We start from the raw sequence: 22079 nt of genomic DNA, 5'->3' as shown, positions 1-22079 counted from the left end.
TACTGATTTCTGTGTATTTATTTTGTGTCCTGCTACATGGCTGTAGGTTTTGACCAGCTCTAACTGTTTGCTGGTAGAGTCTTTAGGGTCCTTTATGTATAGAATCATGTCATCTGCAAATAATGATAACTTGATCTCTTCCTTTCAAATTTGTATCCCTTTTATGTGTGTCTCTTGCCTTATTGCTATGGCTAAGACTTCCAGTACGATATTAAATAAAGGTGGGGACAGTGGACACCCTTGTCTTGTTCCTGATTTTAGTGGAAAAGCTTCTAGTTTTTCCCCATTTAGTAATATGTTGGCTGTAGGCTTGTCATAAATAGCCTTTATTATATTGAGATATGTTCCATTTATTCCCAGTGTTTGTAGGACTTTTATCATGAAGGGATGTTGGATTTTGTCAAACACTTTCTCTGCGTCTAATGAGATGATCATATGACTTTTGTCCTTCAGTTCATTTATATAATGTATTATATTTATCGATTTGTGAATGTTGAACCATCCCTGCATCTCTGGAATAAAGCCTACTTGGTCAGAGTGAATGATTTTTCTGATATGTTCTTGTATTCTGTTTGCCAATATTTTGTTAACAATTTTTGCATCTATGTTCATGAGTGATATTGGCCTGTAATTTTCTTGTTTTGTTCTATCTTTGCCTGGTTTTGGTATCAGGGTGATGCTGGCTTCATAGAAGGAATTTGGTAGGATTCCTTCTTCTTCTATTTTATGGAAAATCTTAAGCAATAAGGTTAGTTCTTCCCTGAAGTTCTGGTAAAATTCAGCAGTGAATCCATCTTGGCCTGGACATTTTGTAGTTGGGAGATTTTTGATAACTGTTTGGATCTCCATGCGTGTTATAGGTCTATTGAAGTTATTAATCTCATCTTGATTTAATTTAGGTAGGTCATATAAATCAAGGAAATCTTCCATTTCTTTCAGATTTTCATACTTTGTGGAGCATATGCTTTTATAGTATGTCTCTATGATTTTTTGAATTTCTCTGGCATCTGTTGTGATGTTACCTTTTTCATCTCTAATTTTATTAATTTGTGTCTCTTCTCTCTTTCTTTTGGTCAGATTTGCTAAGGGTTTATCAATCTTGTTTATCCTTCCAAAGAGCCAACTCTTTGTTTCATTGATTCTTTGGATTTTTTTTTGTTTCTATTTCATTAATTTCTGCCCTAATCTTTATTATTTCTTCCCATCTACTGATTTTTGGTTTGCCTTGTTCTTCTTTTACCAAGGCTTTAAGGTGAAGCATTAGGTCGTTTAGTTGCGACCTTTCTAATTTCTTAATATAGGCACATAAAGGTATAAAATTACCTCTTAGGACTGCCTTCATTGTGTCCCAGAGATTTTGGTATGTTGTGTTTTCATTATCATTTGACTCTATAAATTTTTTGATTTCCTTCTTGATTTCTTCATTGACCCTTTCATCATTTAGTAGTGTGTGGTGTTTTATTTCCATGATTTTGTGTATGCTCTATAGCCTTTCTTGCTATGGATTTGTAGTTTGATTCCATTGTGGTCAGACAGATTGCAAGGATTTGTTTCAGTTTTCCTGTACTTGTTAAGATTTGCTTTGTGTAGTAATATATGGTCTATTTTAGAGAATGTTCCATGTGCTACTGAAAAGAATGTATATTCTGCAGCATTTGGATGAAATGTCCTGTAGATATCTGTTAGGTCCATTTCTTCTATGACCTCATTTAGTCCAGATGCCTCTATGTTTATTTTTTCCAAGGATGACCTGTCAATTGATGAGAGTGGGGTGTTGAAGTCCCCCACTACCACTGTGTTTGGTGTTATCTGTGACCTTAGTTCTAATAGTGTTTGTTTGATGAATTTGTGGGCCCCCAGGTTAGGTGCATATATGTTTAAGACTGTAATGTCCTCCTGTTGGAGTGTGCCCTTAATCAATATAAAGTGACCTTCCTTATCTTTCTTGACTAACATTGGACTGAAGTCTACCTTGTTAGATATTAGGATAGCAACCCCTGCTTGTTTTCTAGGCTCATTGGCTTGAAACACCGTTTTCCAACCTTTCACCCTGTGGTGGTTTGATTCAGGTGTCCCCCATAAACTTAGGTGTTCTGAATGCTAGGTTCCCAGCTGATGGATATTTGGGAATTAATGCCTCCTGGAGGGAGTGTATCATTGGGGGCGGGCTTATGGGCTTTATAGCCAGTTCCCCCATGCCAGTGTTTGGCACACCCTCCTGTTGCTGTGTTCCACCTTATGTTGGCCAGGGGGTGATGTCCACCCTCTGCTCATGCCATCGTTTTCCCTGCCATCGTGGAGCTTCCCCTCGAGCCTGTAAGCCAAATAAATCTCTTTTTCCCAGAAACTGCTCTTGGTTGGGTGATTTCTACCAGCAATGTGAACCGGACTGCAGCACACCCTAAGATAGTGTCCATCCTTTGTAGAAAGGTGGGTTTCTTGGAGGCAACAAATTGAAGGATCCTGCTTTTTAACCCAGTCTGTGAACCTATGCCTTTTGGTGTGGACATTGAGGCTGTTGATATTAAGAGATAATATTGAAAGGTATGTATTCATTTTTGCCATTTTTTTGTAGTTCTCCAGTTTTACCTTTGCTCTCTTGTGTTAACTAGTATTTGAGTAGTGTTTGTTTTTTCCCGGTTCCTTATATGTGTACTTTTCTTTCTCTTCAGCATGGCGGATTCTTTCAACTATTTTCTGTAGAGCTGGTTTTGTCTTCAAATACTCCTTTAGCTTGCTTTTGTCATGGAATGTCCTTATTTCTCCATCTATTTGAATGGATAGCTTTGCAGGATAAAGTAACCTTGGTTGACAGTTTTTATCTTTCAGAACTTGGAATACATCACTCCAAGCCCTTCTGGCTTTTAATGTTTGTGTTGAATAATCTGCTGTAATACAGATAGGCTTGCCTTTATAGGTAACTTGATTTTTCTCTCTGACTGCTTTCAATATTTTTCTTTGGCTTGTGTGTTTGGTAGTTTGATTATAATATGGCGAGGAGAGGTTCTTTTCAGGTTTTGTCTGGCTGGTGTTCTAAAGGATTCCTGTATCTGCACTGACACTTCTTTCCCAATTTGGGGGAAGTTTTCTTCTATGATTTTGTTGAAGACGCCTACTATGCCTTTGTAGTGAAATTCTTCTCTTTCTACTATGCCCTGAATTCTTGTTTGATCTTTTCATAGTGTCCCGAATATCTTGAAATTCCCACTCATACTTTTCTATTAGTTTGTCTTTCTCTTTGTTGGACTGTATTAGGTCTGCCACCTGGTCTTCTAGCTTAGATATTCTCTCCTCTCCATCCATTCTACTGGTGAGATTTTCTACAGAGATTTTTATTTCATTAACTGTGTTCTTCATTGCTAGTAATTCTGACTGATTTTTCTTTATTATTTCTATTTCCTCATTTATGTCTAGTATTGACCTCTTTATTTCATTAAATTGGTGTCCTGTGTTTTTTTTTTGATTCCTTTGATTTCCTCATTCATTCTTTTGATTTCTTCTGTGAACATATTTATAATCATTCTTTTAAATGTTTTTCAGGCATTTTTTCTAACTCCAACTCATTCTCACTGGATGTCATTTCTGATGCATTAATACTTTTTGGTGGATTTATAATGTCTTGATTTTTGGTGTTTCTTGTGTTATAATGTATATATTTTTGTATCCTAGATTATTTAATGATTGGATTTTCTAAATAGCTGGGTATTATTAGATGTATCAGACAATCTGATGTTATATATCTTCAGGGTAGGATCTTAAGGCGTTAGGTGTAGCTCTCAAGACTCTCAGAGTATCTACAAAAGTGACCGTAGGTGTTAGGTTTGCCTGCTATGAGAATATTCAAGTAGGCTGAGTAGAACAAAATACAGGCAGATTCTAAAATTTAACTAAACAATGTACACTTTCAATGAAAAGCAGCTCAGAGTATTTATCCAAGATTAGGTATTATGACAGCCAGATCATCTAACTGTCCCTTAGGGTGTGTGGTACCCCACCCACTCCCTTAATCCTGACAACAAGGAGGTTAAGATTTCAGATCTGTTGAGGGTTCCAGGTCAGCTTGTGACCAGGTGAGACCCTTCCCTGGTGTAATCCCAGTTACCTCTGCTCCTTCTTGGGTCCCACTGTTGGTTCAAGTTGGTGTGGTTGGGTCCCGGGCCACTGCTCTGTTCGCTGGAGCTGGGCACTGGAGATGGGGGAGGGGAGGGAGCTGCAGCTGCTCTAGTTCTTTCGCTGTTCCACGTGTTCTTCTACCTTGTGATCTGCTTCTCTGTTGTTCATGTTTCTTGAGTTTGTGGAGAGCTCTGGTGTGAGTGGAAAATCCCCTTGCCTGGCTTTTCCTGAGGCTCAAGCAGAGCCTGGTGGCTTTCTGGCACACTGCTGCCGCCACGGTCTGTGGACCAGCTGCAGCTGCTTCTGCTGGCCTGTGTGGGCTGTGGATGCTCTGGATCTCTCCTACTTCTCCACTTCTCTGCTGCCGTTTCAATTTCCTATACACCTCACGTTTTAGTAAAAGTTTGTGTTTTGCTGAGGTTTTTTTTTTTTGGCCTTTGCCCCCCCAGGCTGCTTTGGCGTGGTACCTATGCCGGCATCTTAACCGAAAGTCCACAACACCTTTTCTTAATAACCCAATCTTTGTTTGATACAGACTCAGCAGTACAGTCAAGAAGCCCAGCTTCAGTGGAATGATGATGCTGGGGAAGAAGTCCTCCTGCTCCTGCTGCAGGCAACAGTGTGGGGCTGTGTCTCCAGCTCGGCTCTGTTCAGGCTGCCACTGACCAGCATCAGCAGCACTGGTCATAACCATGTGTTCCATTCTATCATGTGATGAAAATGACATGTTATCTCCCTAGTCTTCTCAAACTCATAAACCCAGTCTAACCAAAAGGAAGCAAAGAAAAAAAAAAAAACAGACAAATCCCATCTGAGGAAACTATACAAATACTGACCAATACTCCTCAAAACAAGTCATCAAGAAGAAGGAACATTTGCTAGAAAATTTTCAGTGCCAGGGATGGGATACCTCCAGTAAGTTGTTAGCCAGGGAGGTCCCTGATGCCCCCAAAATATTATATATCATTGCTGAGGTCCTTGGTTTTACAGCAGGAATAGATGGTAAGACTCTATTGCTAAAGACTCCACATACTTGGGCTGCAAGGCCATTGAGAAATCCTGCTGGAACTGAGCTGATAACCTCTGACCAGCTGACAGAAAGCTGGAAGAAGCCATTCTACATGTAGTTCAATGGGAGACACAGATACCACCAGTGAAGATACTCAACAGTGGACACTGCAAGCCTTCTATTTGGCCAGCCAGTACAATAGAGCCAACAGGTGCAATAGTGGCAGGTCTGTCATGGTGGAAAGCAACTTCCCTCCAATTGACTGGAGGCCCACTCCATGGGAGGGAATACATCCCTGATACTGAAAACTTAAAACATGAGCCCTAGGGGTGTAATATCTGCTGATGTCTGGAAAAATGTATATACAATGCTTATCAAACTTCCCAGTAAGCACTTCTCCTAATATATATACCCTTATATTAACGCTACTCTCACTTTGGGTACAGAATCTTCTCTCTTCAGATGACAGTGACCTTGGGATGACTCAGTAGGTATCATAATCTGGAAAGAAGTGACTGGAGTACTGAGTAACATCTCCATCACACCTTCCAAGGCTCAGGGTCTAATGTGGAAGAGGTGGCGGGAAGAATGTAAGAGCCAAAGGAAGGGTAGGACTCATTACAATGTGCTCCCTCCAGACATAAAATGGCCTGGTTATCCATGACCTCATAGTGCCTGACTCTACCTACACAAGACCATCATAAGAGGAGGAAAAGTTAATGACATCAAAATAAAAGAGAGACTGATTGAGATGGGGAGGGGATATGATGGAGAATGGAGTTTCAAAGGAGAAAGTGGGGGGAGGGAGGGCATTACCATGGGATATTGTTTATAATCATGGAACTTGTTGATAAAGAAAAGAAAGAATAAGGAACATTTGCAAGTCATGGTGGTGCACGCCTTTAATCCCAGCACTTAGGAAGCACTTAGGAGTTGATGTAGGAGAATCACTGTGAGTTTGAGGTCAGCCTGGGACCACAGAGTGAGTTCCTGGTCAACCCGGGCTCTAGTGAGAACCTGCCTAAAAAAAAATAGTAAAAAATAAAAAGAATACATACTTTGAACTGGAAAGATGGTTCAGCAGTTAAAGATGCTTGGGTTTAGTTATGCAGTACCCACATAAAGCCAGATACACAAAGTGGTACATGCATGTGGCATTCCATTTGCAGTGGCAAGAAGACCAGGTATGCCCATTCTTTTTCAAGTAAATAATTTATTAAAAATAAATAAGGCTGGGGAGATTGCTTAGTGGTTGTTGCAGGCAGGTTCGCATTGCTGGCAGAAATCAGAGCAGCTTGTGGGAAAAATATTTTGGCTTATCGACTTGAGGGGGAAGCTCCATGATGGCAGGGGAAAACGATGGCATGAGTACAGGGTGGACATCACCCCCTGGCCAACACAAGGAGGACAATAGCAACAGGAGAGTGTGCCAAACACTGGCATAGGGAAAGTGGCTATAATACCTATAAACCTGTCCCCAACAAAACATTGCCTCCAAGAGGCTTTAATTTCCAATTGCCATCAGCTGGGGAGCCTAGCATCCAAAACACCTAAGATTAAGGGGGACACCTGACAACAGTTAAAGCACTTGTCTGCCAAGCCTAAAGACTCATGTTTGACTATCCATATCCCATGTAAGCCAGATGCACAAGATGATGCCAGTGAACAAGGTTACACATGCGCACAAGGTGGGGCACATACCTGGAGTTTGACTGCAGTGGATGGAGTCCCTGGCATGCCAATATTCTTTCTCTCTCTCTCTCTCTCTCTCTCTCTCATGAAGCAATACAAAAATAAATAAATAAAATATGGAACATCTGAGAAACTCCCTATAAGCCAAATGATCCTGAGAAAATATGACTACTAAATGTAATATAGGGGACTGGGGTGGGGAGGGACATTAGGTAAAAACAGGGAAACTGAGCAAAATACAGACTTCAGTAAATGTCAATATATTGATGCAGGATCATGAATGTACCACAGTAAACAATGTACCAGAGTAAACATGTCACTATAATAGCACATTCTATACATACACATTTATTACATGATATTAGTGTGTTACAACAGTAGAAGATACCTATAGTAGAAGATTGAAGGGTATAAGGACACTTGGCTATGTCCTCAAGTTTTCTGTGCATAAAACATTTACAAAATGACGTCTATTATCTTTAAAATGTAATCATTGAATAACATAGTTCATAATGTGATGGTCAGTCCTGAAAATTTGATTGGGTCAAGAAATGACTAGGAGTGTCTATACTAATTCCTACATATGAAGGTAAGGGTATTTTCAGATAGGATTGACTAAGGGGGAAGACCTACCCTGAATGAGGAAGCACTGTGCTACAGGGGCCTAGATGGAGTACAAGGAGAGAGAGAAAGCCTGCAATGCAGGTTCTCTTCTCTGCCACACCCACAGAATGAAAGCTCTGAAACTGTGGGCTGAGACACATCATTCCTCCCTTCATTGTCTTCTGTCACACACAGTGATGAAAGTCTGTTGTGGTTTGAATGTAAAATGTCCCCAATCTGCTCATGCATCCGAACACTTGGTCCCCAGCTGGTGGTGATATTTGGGAAGGTTGAACCTTGCTGGAAGAAATGGGAGTATGCCTTGATGTTTTATAGCCTGGCCTTATTTGATGTTTCTCCTCTGCTTCCTGCATGTCTATGTGATGATCTGGCCCACCACAGCTTCCCTGCCATCATGGAGTCTACTGTCTATAACTGAACCAAAATAAACTCCTTTCTTCCTTATGTTGCTCCCACCAGGCCTTTAGTCACAATGAAAAGGTTACTCATGAACACATAATAAAAGTGCTCTCTAGCTTAGCATGGTGATTCATACCTATGATCTCAGCATTCAGGAAGTTAAGGCAGAAGAATATGAGTTCAAAGTCAGCTTGGGCTATATAGGAAGACCTTGTCTCAAAACAATGATAGAACAAAACAAACCCAACACAATCTCCCTAAAACAACACACTTACAAAATTATCTTCAGATTCTGTCTCCCTCTGAAACCTGCAAGCTCTATACTACTTTTGCCCTACTTTACCTAGAATATATAAACTAGTTTAGAAATAGAAAAAAAAAAAAGTTGGAAATCCTCACTTTTGTAAGGAAATGTATGGGAAAGGAAAGCACTCCAGCTGTATTAGGTTTATCCTGGGAAGAAAATGTTGGACATCCATTATCTTTGATACTGTAAGAGCCACTTGGAACTCCAGCATTAATATAAAGATTATCGAAAGCTGAAAATAAGTGATTGTTGAATGCTCGGCTCTTACAGGGTATCTATGTTATCCCCCTCTAAGACTCAAGAAAAATCATGGAAGAGGGGATAGAAAGAATGTAAGAGATGGAAGAGAGGGAGCAATGCTGTGGGACAATGTCTTCTGGAGATGACATGATGGCTGTTGACCTGAGCTCACAGAAACTGTGGTTGCCTACACAAGATCTGCCAAAGACTGGACTTGTCAATATTCCATCATGGGTGATGTAATGCCCATGAACTTCCACCCTTCCCTCAGGAACCATTGGCAGTTCATAGTTGTTGCATAAGGGGAGACATTTTCTTCAGTGATATAGCCACTGGTAAATTCCCTATCACCAGTAAATACTCACTCCATCTGTATTTATGTAAGCAACCATAATTATATTCATTGTATCACATATACACAAAATACATCAAAGTAGAAGGGGAAACCACCTGGGAAGAGGAAGGGGGTCAGCAGGAGTGGGAGGGGAAAGGTTAGTGTAAGAGGGCTCGAATATGATCATAATACATGTTATGCATATATGAAATTATAAAAAATGAGAAATTCACAAATGCACACAAAAAGAGATTACCTAAAGCTGAAGACATTTGAGATTAAATAGATGCAGAAGATGCCTTATCCTCTCTCTCACTTTTATTTAGAGAAGCTTCTCTTTTCAGATGGCAATGACCACTGGGGTGACTCAAGTGATAGTGGAGCCTTCAGCACTAAAATTAGAATAGAATTAACATATGGCCATGAATATAAGTATTTATAGGGCAGCTTGATGGGCACAATAAATCTATTTAGCCAGAAAACAGTAATGGTCCCCCCATCCTGCTAGGCTTATGCTCTCTCCACCCATGGGCTTTTCCTTAGGTTTTCTGTACCAGTCAGGAATTCCCTCCCATGGATGGAGTGGGCCTTAAGTCCAGTCAGATAGCAGTTGGTTTCCCCCATAACAGGAATGCCATCATTACACTAGTTGGAACATTTGGCCTGACTGGCCAGACTAAGCTGTAAGATGGCTACTGGAGAGACCACCAGACAGTCTCTAGGTTCACTATAATCCCACCTGTATACTAAATGACATACTCTTCACTTACATAACAGTTGCCATGAAAATGACAAAAAAAAAAGAATCATAAAAAGAGAACTGAATTTCTAGCAAACCTCAGTCCATGCCCAGAAAAGACACAGATATTCCTGCCCATTATTAGTATCCACTCTCAATCTCGTCTTTGAGCCTGTGTCTTTAGCCTTCCTAACCTCAGAAGATGTAGTACTTTACTTGTAAGTTTAACTCTTAGTTCTTTTACTCTTGGTGAGAAATAAAATTCATGACTTGATCAGTACTCATCACTGGATTCAAAATTCTTTTTTTTCTTTCCTTTTTTTCTTTCTTTTGAACATTTTTTTAATGACCTTCAGACACATACTCAGTATACCATGACCATAATCCCTTCTCACCACTCTCCTTTGCTTCCTCTCCTCTGTCCTCCTTTACTGAATCCCTTTGTCTTTTCAGTAGTCCCCCTGTTCTATTTTTTTAAATTGTTTTTACTTTTTTTGTGTGTGAGGGGAGAGAGAGACAGACAGAGAGAGACAGATTAAGGAATTGAACCTGAGGCCAGCAAGCTTTTCAAGCAAGTGCCTTTAATGGCTGAACTGTCTCCCCAGCCCCTGTCTACTTTGATGTCATTTTTTTTTCTCCTTGATTGGTTTCACAATTTTTTTTTTCCCTGAGGTAGGGTATTTGCAGGCTGACCTGGAATTCACTATGTAGTCTCAGGGTGGCCTCGAACTTATGGCCATCCTCCTACCTCTGCCTCCCGAATGCTGGGATTAAAGGCATGTGCCACCACATCTGGCCCTGGTTTCACAATTCTAAGAGGGAAAAGGGTCCCAGTTTGGGGGTGGATAAAACTGGTAAAAACAAAAATTACAACAACAAAAACCCAAACAACAAAAAACCTTGAAGAATGCTCAGGGTCACCAGAAATTGACAGGCTAGCAGAGATTTCAACCATTTCTGCTGCTTTAGATCACCCCTTTACGATACTTTGTTTTGCCCATCATAGGAAACAAGTATAGAACAAAACACCAACTTAAGGTCAATTGGATTCCTAAACAATAGTAATGACACAACAGAAAAAAATCTCATTAGTATAATATCTAAAACCAATGCACAGATGGAAAATTTTTATGGATAATCCAAATCTCAAAACTCCCTTTTTAGGAAGATTGTAGTTATATTCTAAGGAAAGGTTAACCACCAGAGAAAGAAGAGACTAATGGTCCCCACACCCAGGACACCCTGCCCTGGACAGATTTTCATCTCCTTGTCCTTATAAAAAGACTACAAATATTGAAGCTCAGAAAAATAAGACCTGAATAAGTATATGGAGATATTTAACTAGACTAAGTGTTTAATTTCAGGGCTGGGAATGTGGCTCAGTGGATAAAGTGCCTTCCTAGCATACATGAAGCCCTGAGTTCAGTATCTGGTGCCACATAACTGGGCATTGTGGCATACCCCTGTGATCTTATCACTTGGGAAGTGGAAGCAGGAAGATCAGGTTGAGATAACTCATGTTTTCCTTGGGATTTTCATATGCAGCTCCTAAGAGAAATGGGCCTGTAACTTTCCCTTATTGTCAAGGTTTCATAGAGAGAGTTTCTGACTTCCCCCTTATTTTCTAGAACAGCTTATATACAATAGGAAAATCTCCTCCATGGAAGTTTGTTAGCTGTCATTTGCAAAACCATCTACATGTCATGCTTATCTATAGAAAAGCAAGGTCTTTACCAGTCTTACTTCCTTACTAATGTGTGCTGCTCCTTTAAGATTATTTGTTTCTTTTGATGCCAATTTTGGCATTGCTTCTTTTTTCAGAAATTTATCTTTTTGTACTGCACTATGAATTCAATGACTAATAAGCATATAATGTTCTCTCTCAGTTTCTTGGGTATACAAAGTTACTTATTTTCATTTTGTGTTCAATAATTGAGTATCTCCTCTTTATTCCCTCCTATACACCCCTCTGTCCCTTCTTCTTTATTCATGTCTTTCTCTCAGTCTTTAAGAGAGTTACCTTTCTTTTCTATTTTTTCAAAGAACTGTATCTTGGAATTGTTAATACTTCCTATGTATAAACATAGCATATCTGACTTTTTTTTTTCCTGATGCCTGACAGAGTGTTCCTAAAACTCTTAGAATTTCCTGAAGATAGGAGTGTCATTTGCTACTTTTACTGGACCCTTTTATTAAAAATATTTTATATTTATTTAGTCAGTTATTTGACAGAGAAAGAGAGAGAGAGAGGGAGGGAGAAAGAGAGAAAGAATGGGTGCACCAGGGCTTCGAGCCACTGCAAATGAATTCCATACATGTGCGGCTCCTTGTACATCTGGTTAACATGGGTCCTGGGGAATAGAACCTGGGTCCTTTGGCTTTGCAGGCAAACACCTAAATGCTAAGCCAGCCCTCCAGTCCTACTGGACCCTTTTGACCACATCTGAGTTTATGCTATGAGGTAGCTCAGTATGGAGACTGAAGGTAAGCAAAGACCTGATTAGAAATTAAGACTATTTCCTTGTACTTGGGAGAGAAAAAAGCACTGAATAGTGAAGGATAAAACTTGTCCAACAATGAACTCTGGGAGCCACTGGGTTGGTGAGTGCCCTGATGTTCTAGAAAGGTGGTGCTCCCAGGGCAGTCGTGGAAGCGCTGGGCCTATCTTTCCTCCTACCTGGCCCTACGCACCTCTTCCATTTGGCTGTTCTAAGTGTATCCATTACACTACGTGGCTCTGAATCTGCAGCACTCCAACTCTCCACATTCATGAAGGTCTCATTGATCAGCCAGCCTTAGGGACTCTTTAGCATAGTTTTGGCTTTGTTCCCCTGAGAACTTTAGTTTGCACAAACATAAGGAGTGGGTATTTGCACATACTGGTGATGGCATGGGTCACCTCAAGCCAAGTGGATATAATTTTGACTCTCCCATCCTGCACTCACTTGAGTGGGTGCTGACTTTTGCCTGGAAAAGCCCTGCAGTTGAAATGAAAAACTGAAACGAAAGATAACTCTCTTAAAGGCTGAGGGAAAGACCCGAAGAAGGAGGAAGGGGCAAAGGGTGCATAGGAGACAAGAAAGAGGGGATATTTAATTAATGAAACAAAATGAAAATAAGTAACTTTGAATACCCAAGAAACTGAGAGAGAACATTATAAACTTACTAGCCAGTGAATTGGTCAGAAACATGGGCGGGCTATTAAACATTATAACTATGGTATAAAGTTTTATGACATGGAACCCTTAACCTGTGTGTGGGAAGGGCAGGTTATGTGCACCAACATTCTATTGATTGTTAGAGTCAGAATTAAATTAAACTTTTGTATGCCTGGTTAGCATTGATGAATTATAGAATGGATGTGTGCATGGAGAAATGACACATATTTGTTGGTAGAAAAAAGCCCACACACTTTCCATAGCTCTTTGGCTTTCTATTGGGCTCTTCTGACTTGTTGAAATTGTTTTTGTTTCTTTTTCTTTCTCTTTTCTCTTTCTTATATTTTCTCAGTTTTTCTTTCTCTCTCCCTCTTGTTCTTTCTTTCCTTCTCTTTCTCCCATCCCCCACCACTCCATACAGTCTCATGTATTCAGATTGGTCTTGAAGGCACTGTGCAGCCTAGACTGGCTTTGAACTCTGAGCCTCCTGCCTTTTTCTGCCTCTCAAGTACTGAAATTACAGGCATACACTACCATGCAATTTTTACTGTTCTGGTTTCGTAAGTTTATGAGTTATCTAGATAATTTTTTTTTTTTCATGTTAACAAGAATGAGATGAAAATCAATTTCCTCCCAGCTCTGCTTAGTTCTGTTATGTTAGGAACTCTGCTCATTATGCTTAAAGGTCGTGACTGCATGCAGTCTAAGGTCAGGAGTAAGTCAAGGCTCTTTACTAACATCACCTGGAAGGTTTGAGAGTTTTCAAGAACGGTGGGGATTTTCCAGGTAAAAGTCAGCGCCCGCTGAAGTGAGTGCAGGATGGGAGAGTCAAAATTATATCCAGTTGATTTGGGGTGAGCCATGCCATCATCAAGTTTACTGGAGTTATATCCAGTTGGTTTGAGGTGACCTATGCCTTCATCAAGTTAATTGTTATAGTTTTCCAATGGTGGAGGGTGGGGGGGGGATATGTAAGAAAGCACTTGAAATTGTTGGGTAACAAAGACTGTTAGAGTAACGAGAAATCCCTCCACAACAAATCAGGCTGCTCTTCCCTGAGGTAGTGAGAAAGCTCTCCAAGAATGCAGACCACAGGACCACTTTCCTCCAGAGCTTGGCAGTAACCTTCCAAAAGCTAGAGATAAAGAAGCTGGATGCAGGGCAGTGTACCAAGGGGCAGTGATTGGACTGTGAGACTAGACAGTAAATAGCACTCCGCCAAAATTGACTTCATGACTTAGGAAGTTAGTGGCTATTCTCTAAAGCAAACATTGATCTATGGAGGGCTGGGGAGATAGTTAAGTTGATAAAGTACTTGCCTTGCAAGCATGAGGAGCTGGCTTCAATCCCCAGACCCATATTAAAAATAAATCCAGGTGTGATGGCGAATGCTCATAAGCTAGCACTGGCGAAGTGGCGGCTGCACAGCTGTGAGGCTCTGTGGCCCCGTGTCGTCTATCTCATGAGTTCCAGGCTAGTGAGAGATGTTGTCTGACCAGCCAGAAAGAAGGATGGTTCCTGACACTGTTCTCTGGCTTACACATACACATGTGTACACACATACACGTGTATACACATAAACACACACATGCACATACACACATAGGCCATATCTGTGGAGTCTTGTGTAGGCTGAGATCCATATTCTACTATTGCCAAAGCCCTGACACTTCCTTCAAGTCTTTTGAAGCAAGGGATAGCCCACACCACTCTAAAACCTGAACCAAGGACAGACTCAGCTCAGTTAAAGAGCAAATTAATGCAACCCTGCAAGCTAGCAACTCAGTAGTAGAAAGAATATGTCCTTTGGAGGAAGTAAATATTATTTCCTTCAAAATCTACTGTTTGTTATACAAAATGTTTGATGCACAGTCAAGAATTATAAATCATACCAAGACCCACAGATGGCCTTGTTGGAATTATTACAGATCTTGGAATTATTACAGATCTTTTAAAGATTTATTTTTATTTATTTAGTTATTGGAGACAGACACAGAGAGAGACAGAGAGAATGGGCACACCAGGGCCTCTAGCCAGTGCAAACGAACTCCAAATGTATGTACCACCATGTGCATCTGGCCTATGTGGGACCTGGAGAATTGAACCTGGGTCCTTAGGCTTCACAGGCAAGTACCTTAACCACTAAACCATCTCTCCTTCCCTAGATATAGATTTTAAGATAACTATGGAAAATATTTTAAAGTCAGAAAACGAGTAGATGGAAAATTTCAGCAGAAGGGACTGAAATTTCTCTTTGATGACAATCTAGATGTAAATGCTGAAAATGAAAAAAAAAATGTAGTCATAGCACATTTATTTGAATTATGACACATTAGACCCAGATAATGAACAGCATACTTGAATATATGCCAATAGCAGTTATCCAAATTGAAAGACCAAAAAGAGAAAACTAAATGTCAAGAAAACAATACATAAGATCTACAGGGCAGTATCATTTGATCTAGTATGCAAGCAATTAGAAGCCTCCAAGGAGCTGATTTATTTAAAACGATCATAACTGAGAATCCTCCAAAACTGATGGAAGGCATCAATTCACAGATACAAAAAATCCAGTGTGCTCTCAGAACTAAACAAAGACAGCCCAAGTAGGCATATTATGGTCGGTCTCATATCATAGGCTCTGCTGTTCAGAAGAAAAGATAAGAAACTTTATAAGCAGCACAAAAGGAAAAGAATTATATAAGATACACACACACACACACACGTAAAAGATATGGATACTGTCTTGGGCTAGCTCTGCAGCTTTCCTGGGCCATGTTCTTGGTAGCTCTTCTTGCAGTGGCCATTGCAGCCTCATCATTTCTCAGTGTCCTATACACACCACTCCGAGGCTAGTCACAGAGATTCTGACACTCCCACACACTTCCTGCCTTCCTGGGACTACTCTGAATTATGGGCTGAAGGCTCTGTGATCCCACAACTCTTGTTTTCTGTATGTATGTCAAAACAGCATCATGTGGATAAAACTGGTAGTCTGTGACCAGCTCAAACAACAGGGCCATGGCTGCAGCGATCTCTGATTGCCTGGATGGTTAAAATGGAAGAAATCCTTCCACAGGTGGCCCGAGTGGCATCCTGAAGGTCCCTTCTCAAAGCAAAGTTTTTCAAACGAGATTATACCACTGTGCTCTGAACTTTGGGTGGCTGGGGTCAAGCTGATTCCCGAGGTGCCCTCAAGACACCTTGCCTTTTATGGCATAATTCAAAGCAGGAAGAGAGAGAGAGTAAGAGAAAGAATGAGAATCAGGCACAAAAGATCACATATTATATGATTCCATTTGCATGAAATTTCCAGAGAAAGTCAGTTACAGACAGACAGTAGGTGAATAGCTGGGGTGATAAAAATGTTCTAGTTGATGGTGATAGTTGTATACAACCACCGAATACAAAAACAGGTTAAAATGGAAGAAGACTAAAGGCAAGGAAAATAGGAAATAATTCTAGAAATCCAAAGGGGGATGAATCCAAGCATCATATTTTGGTGTGTGTGTATGTAGTATGTATAGTGTACATGTGCATGCAGATGCATATGCCCTATATACATGTATGTGGAAACCCAAGGAGGCCATTGGAGGTTCTCCTCTATTGCTCTCCTGCCTTACATCAAGACAGAGTCTCTCACTGAACCTGGAGCTTGCACCTGTTTTTTGGCTAGGCTGGCTGAGCAGTGAACCATAGTGATCCTCCTATCTCAACTTCCCTGAGCACTGGGGTTACAGATGTGCACAGCCGTTCTTGGTTTTTAAGTGGGTGTTATGAATTGAACACAGGTCTGTGCTCTTGCACAAGTGCTCTTAACCCATTGAGCCATTTGTCCAGCCCTAGGTGCCATTTCTAACTGTACACATCAGTCTCTGGAATAATCCTTCTCTCTCTGACTAGCATTTACTAAGCACTTTCTACATTCTCACACATCTCAGGGCCCTGGTCTTCCTATCACTTACAGTGGTCCACCAAGAAAGGAAGTCTACTGCTGCCTGTTGGAAATGTGTAGTGTGAAATAAGGTTTGGTTGTACATTTGACATGAATGAATTGTGTGATATGTAAAATGTGCCTCAATAAAGTCATCTGAAGTACAGTTAATAAAGGCTCACATTTCCAAATGGAATATAACAACCCAACAAAAGAAAGAAAAACAGAAGAAAGTTACTGTTTCTACACTACCAATAAGAACATAAACGTAGGGCTGGAGAGATGGCTTAGCAGTTAAGTGCTTGCCTGTGAAACCTAAGGACCCTGGTTCGAGGCTCGATTCCCCAGGACCCACGTTAGCCAGATGAACAAGGGGGCACATGCATCTGGAGTTGATTTGCAGTGGCTGGAAGCCCTGGCACACCCATTCTCTCTCTCTCTGCCTCTTTCTCTCTCTGTCACTCTCAAATAAATAAAAATGAATAAAATTTAAAAAAAAAAAAAGAACATAAACGTAGAGCCGGGTGTGGTGGCACACGCCTTTAGTCCCAGCACTTGGGAGGCAGAGGCAGGAGGACCTCATGAGTTTAGGCCACCCTGAGCCTACAGAGTGAATTTCAGGACAGCCTGAGCTAGAGTGATACCATGTCTTGAAACAAAACCAAAGTAAAATAAAATAAAATAAAAAGAAAGAAAGAAAGAAAAAAAAATGCAGATAATATACCGAACTGTTACTTTTTCAGATACAACAGTGGGCTCAAGCAACAAGACAGCCATTGATAGGAATTTCAAAGAGACAGAAGTTTCTCCTGAGAAGAGTTTGAGACACACAAATGTTTTGTCTTTGGTAGAGTTCAGGGAAAGGAGAAGAAAGCAATGGAAAAAGGCAAGAGGAATTCAGGAAAACCTCCCACATTGTTAAAGTCCTATAGCGGGATTGGTTGCTGAACGGAGGTCCAAAGAAAGGTAGGTCACCGTCACACACAAGCTATTCCCTGTGTCTTCTGCAGGTGTTTGTGGGAGACTGGGGAGAGTGCAAGCAAGTGAGAGGCGTGATCTGGGTCAGGAGTGGAGGAGATAACTGGCGGCTGCTGGAGGATGCGCATAAGGCCCGGGTCTAGAGTAAGAGGCTTAAGTCAAAGGACTGCACAACACTACAGTCCCTAGGACACAAGAAAAATCTTTTGCTAAGGAAAGAAATTATATCCGTGTCTGCCTCTGGAGAGGGGCAGGACTCTCTTAGGACTCCAACACAGACACAGGAGGGCAGAGGCAGGAAGGGAAATGAGTCCTCTATTTCTCAGGGGAAGGCAGGAAGCCATGTTGGATCTATGCTGATACCAAGTGGAGATGTGTTACCACCTCGACGAAGGCAGGCAATTCCTACTGAAGACCAGTCATGGGTCCAAGGCAGAATGGGGCTGCCATAGGATGGAGGGGCAGGAACTGTGAGAAGGGCTCTTTCCAAGATCCAGGCATAGAGAACCTGCCTGGCACAGAGTTTGGACTAGAAAACAGAGACACCTTTCTGTCTCCACCCCTGATCCAGCAAAGTAACAGGAATGGCACTCTGCAGCTGGGGAAAGGGTTATGTGTGGTCACCCTGGCTTACGGAGATGGCTAAGATTGGATGGGAGGCAGGAACATATAGGGGACACCTCTGCCTCTGGCACCTGAGCTTCTACCTTAAAGCAAGGAAGCAAAGAATTTGCAGTCTGGTACACTGAAGTAAGCTTAGCTCCCTCACAAAGTCACTAATGTCATCAAGGGAGTGTTAATAATACAGCTTTTTGCATCCACATTGAAGTGAAACTTGGAACTCAATAAAATTTCAGAAGGATTTGTCACCCAAATCTTAAAAGTAATTAATTCAGTTTTTCTTACACATCCACTAGTATTCCAAGCAAGTACCTTTTACCACTGGGCCATCTCTCTGGCCCTCATAACCAATATCCCAAATTATCATTTTCTTTACTTTTTTACATTGCTTCCCACCTAGGAAAATGTTCACCAGTAGGACTGGAGAAACTCAGGAGCCCCAATGGACTTAGCAGGTGGAAAGGGAAATAAATGATCCCCCAGAGCATCCTTTCCTTTCTATACCCAGTATTCCCAGTACCCAGGCTTGAGACTGACTCTCTGTGCTATGACTTTTTAGGAGTTAGACTAGGGTGCCTTGAGCCAATTGGCCACTTGCACCATATGGGATTTTGGGCAAGTGTATTGAGCTTTTAATAAATATTTAAAATTTTATTTATCTATTTGGAAGCAGACATCCACACACACACGCACACACACACACACACACACACACACACACACACGGGGGGGGGGGGAGGGCATAAAGTATGGGTTCACCAGGGCCTCTAGCCAAAGAACTCCATATGCATGTACTACTTTACACATCCGGCTTACATGGGTCCTGAGAAACTAAGCCCAGGTCACCAGGCTTCACAGGCAAGCACCTTACCTGCTGAGCCATCTCCCCAGTCCCGTGTGTTGAGCTTTTAATGATCTACCTTTCTCTGCTGGTAAATGAAGGCGGTGGTGGGATTTATTCCAAGGGGCTACAATGAGGACCGAGATGTCTGTGTAAGATCTACCTTTCTCTGCTGGTAAATGAAGGGATTTATTCCAAGGGGCTATGATGAAGACTGAGATGTCTGTGTAAGAATGATTAACATGGGGAGGAACTGCTTGCGATATGTTGGTTATTCTCATAATTATCATCAGGAGGTAATGGGGTCTTGGAAATATTCTGGAAGATGGCCTCAATATGAGGAGGTGAAGCAAGTCAGTTGGCTTACTGACAGACTGCAGGATGAGAGAGAGCAGCTGTGAAGAGCTGATCCCCGTTTGAGACTCCAGGAGTGGCAGCATGTTAGCAGCCCTGGAGTTCCGGAAAGCTTGTGCCTGGTCTGTACACGGGGGTCCACTCTTCTCTATCACCTCTGGGAATGATTTCTGGCTTCAACTAGATGAATATGTGAAACCTGAATTTTCTTTTGAAACAAGATCTCATTGTGCAGCCCAGAATACTCTCCAGTTTAGTATGCAGCCTAGGCTGGTCATGAATTTGTAGAGATCTTCCTGCTTCAGCCTCCTGAGTGCTGGGATCATAGCTGTGCATCTTTGCATTTCTAATATGTAGAGAAACGGCGATGACGGGGTGATGCAAATTTGCAGCCGCTGCTGTAGCGCTCCTCATAGGTGTCCTCTACTGCCTTGAACTTATTTTTTCCCACTGGTTGGACGCATGAATTCTCAAGAGTTTTCTGAGATGTACAGATGACAATACTGACTGTTTGCACAGCTTTCAAACTTATAAAAGTGTTTGAAGAAAAGGATTTTAGAACATGAGTTCTCTTGTCCTAGATTTAACAAGTTAAGATTAAAAGTGCACAAGGAAGTGTGAGAGCAAACAGTATAAACTGGTTCACAAGGGCTGACCCTGTGGGTGGGGTTGCTCAGGAAAGCAGCAGTGTTCAAGTCAACCTGACAGTCTTGTATTGCGGGCAATAAGACATCTAAACTGCCTCTTATTCTTTTTGTGACTTGGCAAGTTTTTATGACCCTATATGGCAGCTTTAAAGCTATTTTTTAAAAGCATTTGCTGCTTCTATCCCATATTGTCTTCTCTTTTCTTGTCAGAAGTGGTCTTGTCCTATTTTTCTTTCCTCTTGTTTTTAGAAAGCTCTGGATTCCAACTTTCCTAAACAAAAAGCAGTATGTGTGCACTTGTGAACTAGAGAGGACTTCCTATGAAGTTATTTATTGTTATTTTTTTGCCTGTGTGTGTGGTGTGCATGTATGTGTGTTTGTATGTGCATGTGTATATATGTGCATGTGGAAAACAGAGGGTGATGACAGGTGCCCTCAATCACTTCCTACCCCATTGTTTGAGATGGTGTTTCTCTCTGCACCCAGAGCTCATCTCCTCAGCTAGACTAGCTAGTCAGCAAGGCCCAGGGATCCTCCGGCCTGTATCCCTAGAACTGGGATTGCAGGTATGCTGCTGCTCCTGGCTTACCCTTGGGCTCTGTGGGTCTGAACTCAGAGGCAGTTTAGGGGTAGCAGGGCCTGCAAAGTAAACTGAAAATGGCCGAAGATGAGAAATGTCTTTTGGCCTGATAGGATGAGCCAATGGGTGCAATAGTGGCATGTCAGTTATGGGGGAAACCAACTGCCCTCTGATTAGACTGTAGGCTCCATAGGAGGGAAAACATGCCTGATACCGAAAACCTATGAAGGAGAAGTAATGAGCCCTAGGGTTGTAATATCTGTTGGTGTCTAGCTTAATGTATATACTGTGCTCACCAAACTGTCCCATAAGCACTGTTCTTAATGTACATTAGCCCTATATTAATGCTACTCTCACTTTTTACAGAAACTTCTCTTTTCTGATGGCAGTGACCTTGGGATGACTCAGAAAGGATCATGGTGCTAGGAAGAAGTGACACGAGTGTTCAGCACTGAAACATCTCTATCACACCTGCCAAGGCTCAGGTTTATTGAGGGAGAGGTAGTGGAAAGAATGTAAGAGCCAAAGGAAGGGTAGGACTCCTTACAACATGCTCCTTCAGACACAAAATGGCCTGGATATCCATGACCTCATAGTGCCTGACACTACCTACACAAGACCATCATAACAGGAGGCAAAGATGATGACATCAAAATAAGAGATTGATTGAGAGGATAAAGGAGTATGATGGAGAGCAGAGTTGCAAAGGATAAAGTTGGGGGAGGAAGGACCATAGTTTATTGTCTATAATTATGGAGGTTGTCAATAAAAAAAAATAAAAGATTCTTAGAAAATATTCTTATTATTATTCTTAGAAAATATCCCCTTTCCGGGGCTGGAGGCTTAGTGGTTAAGCGCTTGCCTGTGAAGCCTAAGGACCCTGGTTCGAGGCTCAGTTCCCCAGGTCCCACGTTAGCCAGATGCACAAGGGGGCGCACACGTCTGGAGTTCGTTTGCAGAGGCTGGAAGCCCTGGCGCGCCCATTCTCTCTCTCTCCCTCTATCTGTCTTTCTCTCTGTGTCTGTCGCTCTCAAATAAATAAATGAATAAATAAAAATAAAAAAAAAAAGAAAGAAAATATCCCCTTTCCAAGAAGTGACTAGACACCTGTCAAGGGAACTGGATTGACCAGCTCATCCCATCCAGAAATTCCCATAAGCCTCCAATCAGGGTCCCCAGGTAGGCTTTTCCATTTCCAGACATCCCTGCCTGTTCTGTAGGAACTCTGTCTACTTCCCTACTCTTAAACTGTATAGCAAGCGCTTTCTTTCTTTCTTTTTTTTTTTAATTTAAAAATAGGTGGAGCAGGATAACCCATGATATATTTTAGCTATGCTTGTGACCCAAAGTCTGAACAAGTCTGAACACCCCAAAGAGCCCCATTTCTAAATCTAGACTGGCCACCTAAATTTAAGAAGTACAGGGGTTCCTCTAGATATCCTTTTCCCCCTCTCCCACTACTAGCTATCATTCAAGGCAGCAGAGTATAAGCCCTTAGCATTTAGAAGG

General features: G+C 41.5%; 1 protein-coding gene across 10 annotated transcripts in view; it reads right to left on the bottom strand.

Annotated features, from left to right (window-relative positions):
- Positions 1-22079, bottom strand: part of LOC101594698 (NXPE family member 4) — a 76432-nt gene that overhangs the window by 28077 nt on the left and 26276 nt on the right. Inside the window, exon 2 of one of the 10 annotated variants that reach the window (XM_045146407.1) lies at positions 9035-9110. The exons of 8 other annotated variants lie outside the window; for them this stretch is intronic. The gene's annotated coding sequence lies outside the window, so the exon portion shown is untranslated. Of the gene's footprint in view, positions 1-8974; positions 8998-9034; positions 9111-22079 lie in introns of those variants that run through there. One more of the 10 variants, XM_045146411.1, reaches the window with a different exon arrangement.

This window comes from Jaculus jaculus, chromosome 3 (assembly GCF_020740685.1).
Source record: "Jaculus jaculus isolate mJacJac1 chromosome 3, mJacJac1.mat.Y.cur, whole genome shotgun sequence".
NCBI classification, from domain to species: Eukaryota; Metazoa; Chordata; class Mammalia; order Rodentia; family Dipodidae; genus Jaculus; species Jaculus jaculus.
Note: the sequence above shows the minus strand (reverse complement) of the source record. Positions and strands in the feature narration are given on the sequence as shown.